This window comes from Choloepus didactylus, chromosome X, assembly GCF_015220235.1.
Source record: "Choloepus didactylus isolate mChoDid1 chromosome X, mChoDid1.pri, whole genome shotgun sequence".
Classification (NCBI taxonomy): Eukaryota; Metazoa; Chordata; class Mammalia; order Pilosa; family Megalonychidae; genus Choloepus; species Choloepus didactylus.
The window spans coordinates 83,921,836-83,927,835 of NC_051334.1; positions in this window are offsets into that span (position 1 = coordinate 83,921,836).

Here is a 6,000-nt window from a genome sequence, read left to right on the forward strand (position 1 = left end):
TGAATATATCTCAATAAAATGATAAAAATAGAACATTATAAAAATGTTCTTCCTCGATTTTAACAAAAGTTCTACACTAATATAAGATGTTAATAATAGGGTGTGATATATGGGAACTCTGTATTTTATGTATGATTTTTCTGTGGACATACAATTGCTCTAATAAAAAATTAAAAAAACAAACAAAAAAAAAACATAATGTCTTCAAGGTTTGTCCATAGAGTGTTAAGTTTGAGGCAGAATTTCTTCTAGAACCCTCAGTTCTTTGCTCTTAAGTCTTCTGATTAGGTGAAACCCACCCAAATTATCAAGGGTAATCTCCTTTACTTAAAATCAAGGTATTGTAGATGCTAATCCCATCTATGAAATATCTCCATAGCAACATCTAGGCTATTTGACCAAATAACTGGACACTAACCTAGCCAAAATGACATATAAAATTAACCATCATACCTGATAAATTGTACATGGTGTAGGGATTAGAAGTTCTTAAGTAAAAATTGACTCTTGCCCTTTCATTGACTATAGCTCTTTGTCTTTCTTTGATATGTCTTACATAAAATTTGATCAACACTTTGTGGGATAAAAACAGACTAATGAATGCAGCCTAGATAAAAACAGACTAATGAATGCAGCCTAGTTCATACCAGAGGAGCAAGAGACTGGACCTGCTTCAGTACCTGCTTCTCTTCTGGTAGCTAGGTTGTTAGCCAAAAGTTAGCCAAAAAATGATAAAATAAATATAAAGCCTGATAGAGTGGCTTCCCTTTTATATGCTATGGACAATAGCATACATTTATACATTAATGCAAAATAATCATTTTTAAATGATACTTTGTCATACTCTTAAGAATAGACAAATTGATTTTATATTGAGGTGGGGAGTCCTCATCTAATGGCTTTTAAGAGCATGTTTCAATTACCTTTGGATATCTGTAAAGGTTTGTTCATGTCCCTGTAGACACATTGACCTTGATTACTGAAACTAGTTAGAGAAAACCACAGTGGTTATAGTGTTTTCAGCAATACCCTTACAAGTCTAATCAGAACCTGATCATGCAAAAAAGAATATATCATATTAGAGAAGGGTGAAAATGAGGCTTTTTTGCCAGTGGACACAGGTGAAAAATAAAAATCTTAATTGATGAGTTATTCCGTAGGCAAGAGCTGAACTAGTGATGCACACAGTTGGCAGCAGCAATCGTGTACAAAGCAAGGAGGTTTCTCCATATACTCTGGCAGATTTTTTTTTTCATTTTTGTAATTTTTATTTTGAAATAAAGTTATGGACAGTTACAAAAATTGTATCATAATACAAAGAACTCCAATATACCCCATACCCACATACCCTATTTGTCTACCTTCAATATTTTGCCACATTTTTGTATAATTCTATCTATATGTGGGTCTATCTATCCATCCTTTACCTATCTATATATCTAATTATATATATATATATACCTATTTTCAAAAATTTGATAGTAAGTTACCTACATCATAATCCTTGAACATGTCATACCTCTATGCATAATACTGACCCCACAGAAATAAAAAGGAGCATAAAAGATTCTATGAAAATCGGTATGCTGATAAATTGGACAAACTAGATGAAATGGACAAATTACTAGTAACGTACAAATAACCTACACTGACTATACAACAAATAGAAGATCTCAACAGACCAATTCCAAGCAAAGAGATTGAATCAGACCCCAAAAATCTCCCAACCAAGAATAGCTCAGGGTCAGATGTCCTCACTGGTGAACTCCACCATTCATTCCAAGAAGAATCAACACCAATTGTGTTCAAACCCTTCCAAAAAACCGAAGAGAAGGGAACACCACCTAATGCATTGTACGAGCCAACATTACCCTAATGCCAAAGCCAACATTACCCTAATGCCAAAGCCACACAAAGATACTAAAAGAAAACAAAACCACACACAGGCTGCCAGCCACTTTTGGGTTGAAACTGTTGCTCAGATCCCAGACCCTGCTGTTTGAATTCTCTAATCAAAAGCCACATTCGGTGCCTGGCCTTGCCCCCCTCCCCCTTTTTTGGGGGAAGAGCCGCTCTTCAGCGAACTGTTTCCCGCTGCCCCAAGAAGTTACTGTGTCTCTCAACCCTGCCCTGAGTGGGGTTGAAACAGGCTGCTGGCTGCTTTCTGTCCTGGGCGGGTTGAAACTTGGGCTGGAAGCTGGAACCCAGCAGTCCAAATTCACCTCCCCCCAAGGTAGCCTGCCGCACCAGTGGGGGATGGGCACCAGCCTCTGCGGCATGGAGAGATCTACTCATAGATCTTCACCGCAGTTTATCAGTCTTCCTTCTGCTCTTCCCTGGATGGTGTATGGTGTTTTTCTGATCTCCAGAGCCCCCCAAATAGTTGTTTCAGACAGTTCCTGTCTATTTACTATCTGTTCTGAAGGATGAACTGAATCCTAGAGCTCCTTACTCCCTAGACAGAATTCTGAGATTACTTCTGTGTTAGTTTCCTCAGATTTCCGTAACAAATTACTACAATTTACTACAAACTTGGTGGCTTAAAACAACAGAAATTTACTGTCTCACAGTTCTGGAGGCTAGAAATTTGAAATTAAGGTTTCCTCAGGGCCATGCTCTCTCTGAAACCTATACAGAATTCTCCTTTGCCCCTTTCTAGCTTCTGGTGGTTGCTGGCAATCCTTGGTATTCCTTGGCTTGCAGCTGCAGACCTTCGGTTTCTGCCTGTGTCATCACTTGGCATTCTCCCCTCATGTGTCTGTGTCTCTTTTCCCTCTTATAAGGACCCTGGTCATATTGGATTAAAGATCCACCTTACCCTTTAATAAGTATGGATGACCTATTTCTAAACAAGGTCGCATTCTGAGCTACTGGGGGTAGGACCATATTCTTTTGGGGAGGACATAATTAAACCCATGACAGCCCTCAAGATTCCCACCTCCTGGCATACACGCCCTGTATAATATCCTCCTGTTGAGTATGGGCAGTGTCTTAGTTTGCTAATGCTGGAGAATGCAAAACACCAGAGATGGATAGGCTTTTATAAAACGGGGGTTTATTTCACTACACAGTTACAGTCTTAAGGCCACAAAAAGTCCAAGGTAACACCTCAACAATTGGGTACCTTCACCGGAGGATGGCCAATGGCATCCGGAAAACCTCTGCTAGCTAGGAAGGCAGCTGGCGTCTGCTCCAAAGCTCTGGCCTCAAAACGGCTTTCTCCCAGGACATTCCTCTCCAGCAAGCTTGCTCCTCCTCAAAACGCCACTCACAGCTGCACTCCCTTTTCTCCCCCCAAGTTAGCTCATTTATATAGCTCCACTGATCAAGGCCCACCCCAAATGGGCGGGGCCACGCCTCCATGGGAACATCTCATCAGAATCATCTCCCACAGCTGGGTGGGGCACATTCCAAGCAAATCCAACCAGCACCAAAACTTCTGCCCCACAGAAGACCACAAAGATAATGGCATTTGGGGGACACAATACACTCAAACCGGCACATTCCACCCCCTGGACCCCAAAATGACATTATCTTTCCAAATACAAAATACATTCATTCCATCACAATACCACAAAAACTCAAATCATTTCAGTAACATAAGTTAAGTACAAAATCCCATCAAAATCAATTTAGGCGTGGTGGGTCCTAAGGCACAATTCTCCTTTAGCCTTGGATCTGTGGACTTAGAACAAGTTATATGCTTCCAATATACAAAGGAGGGACATTCATAGGATAAACATTTCCATTGCCATAAGGAGAAACAGTAAGGAAAACAGGGTTAACAGGAGCAAAACAGTTCCTAAAACCCGCAGGACAAACTCCATTAGATTTCAAAGTCTGAGAGTCACTAACAAAACAACGTTGCATCCTTGGGGCTTGAGAGAGTGGGAGCCTAACCCTTCCCAAGGGCCTTTTTGGCAGCTGTTTCTTCTCCAAATGCTTGGGTGAGTGCTCCAACATTTCCACACATTGGGGAGACCACCTTCTCGGCTCCACCCTCCTAAAACCTCGGGGCAGCTCCCGGATTCCCTTCCATCTCCGGGGCACACGCTCAACCCCTTCAGAACAGTGTGGTGGCAGCCAGGCTCTCCTCAATTCCCTGGAAATGTGCTCCACCCTCTTTGGGACCTGAGGTGGCAAAACTCTTCCAGAGCATCGAGGCGGAAAGCCCGCCCTCAACCTCCAGGGCAAACTCACCCTTTCCATGCATGTGGGCTGCTCCGCTCTCCCAGCCCGAGACCTCCTGACTCCAGACCTCAACCTCCATGGCTCTGTCTTTGAAGAGATTTTTCCTTTAATTTTTTCCTTGTCTGTCTCCTCCAGTCCAGACCGGCAATGGCTCTGTCTATAAAGATCTCGCAAAAATTCTGTTGGCTTTGCATGAAGCATGCAGGGGTCAAAGCCATCAGACAATAGGACTTTCCACAAATCCTTTCTGCTTAACTCCTTTTCCAATCTTGGCTTGTACTGAAATGGTGGCTGGGTTCCATGTTTGGTTACATCCTCATGTTGGGCTGTAGCTTCTGGGATTCCACCCCCTGGAAGCCTGTAATTTTCCAAGCCATCAACTTCTGGTTTCTTTGAACCCAAGAGTTCAGTTCTAAGTTTATCTCTCTCTGCTCGCATTTTACTATAAGCTGCAAGGAGAAGCCAGGATATGTCCTCCACACGTAGTCTGGAGAGCTCCTCAGCTAAGTATTCCAGGTTGTTGCTTCCAGATTCTTCCTTCCATCTGACACCAGGACTCAATTTTGCCAAATTTTGTGCCACTTTAAAACAAGGATCACCTTTCTTCCAGTTTGCAACAACACATTCATCATTTCTGCTCAAGTCCTCATCAGAAGTATCTTTAGAGTCCATATTTCCACAAACAGTCTCTTTAAAGCAGTTTTGGCCTTTTCTATCAAGCTCCTCACAACTCTTCCAGAAACTCCCCCTTATCCATTTAAAAAGCCGTTCCAACATGTTTGGTATTTGCAAACTCAGCAGCAAAAGCACCCCACTTCCGGTACCAAAATCTGTCTTAGTTTGCTAATGCTGGAGAATGCAAAACACCAGAGATGGATAGGCTTTTATAAAACGGGGGTTTATTTCACTACACAGTTACAGTCTTAAGGCCACAAAAAGTCCAAGGTAACACCTCAACAATCGGGTACCTTCACCGGAGGATGGCCAATGGCATCCGGAAAACCTCTGCTAGCTAGGAAGGCAGCTGGCGTCTGCTCCAAAGCTCTGGCCTCAAAACGGCTTTCTCCCAGGACATTCCTCTCCAGCAAGCTTGCTCCTCCTCAAAACGCCACTCACAGCTGCACTCCCTTTTCTCCCCCCAAGTTAGCTCATTTATATAGCTCCACTGATCAAGGCCCACCCCAAATGGGCGGGGCCACGCCTCCATGGGAACATCTCATCAGAATCATCTCCCACAGCTGGGTGGGGCACATTCCAAGCAAGTCCAACCAGCACCAAAACTTCTGCCCCACACAAGACCACAAAGATAATGGCATTTGGGGGACACAATACACTCAAACCGGCACAGGCAGGTTTTGTGAATATGAGGGAATTTCACTCCTGTGATTAGTTACTTATCATTTGACTTTGAGTTAATCAAAAGGCAGCTTATCCTGGGAGGGATCTGACTAATCAAATGAGCCCTTAAAAGAGATAAGCAGCATATGCTCTCCTGTTGACCCTGAAGAAGCATACAACCAACCAGTGAGAGGATGGGACCGTGTGGCAAGGACCTGAGGGCTACCCTCCAAGAGCTGAGAATGTCTCCTTGGTTGACAGTCCGCAAAAAAAAAAAAAAAAAAAAAAAAAAATATGGGGATTTCAGTCCTATAGTTGCAAGGAATTAAATTCTGCCAACTAGTGATCTTGGAATAGGACCTCAAGCCTCAGATGGGATTGCAATCCTGGCTGACACCTTGATTTCAGGCATGTGAGACCTGAGCAGAGGACCCAGCTAAGCCATGTTTGGACTTCTGCCCCAACTGACTG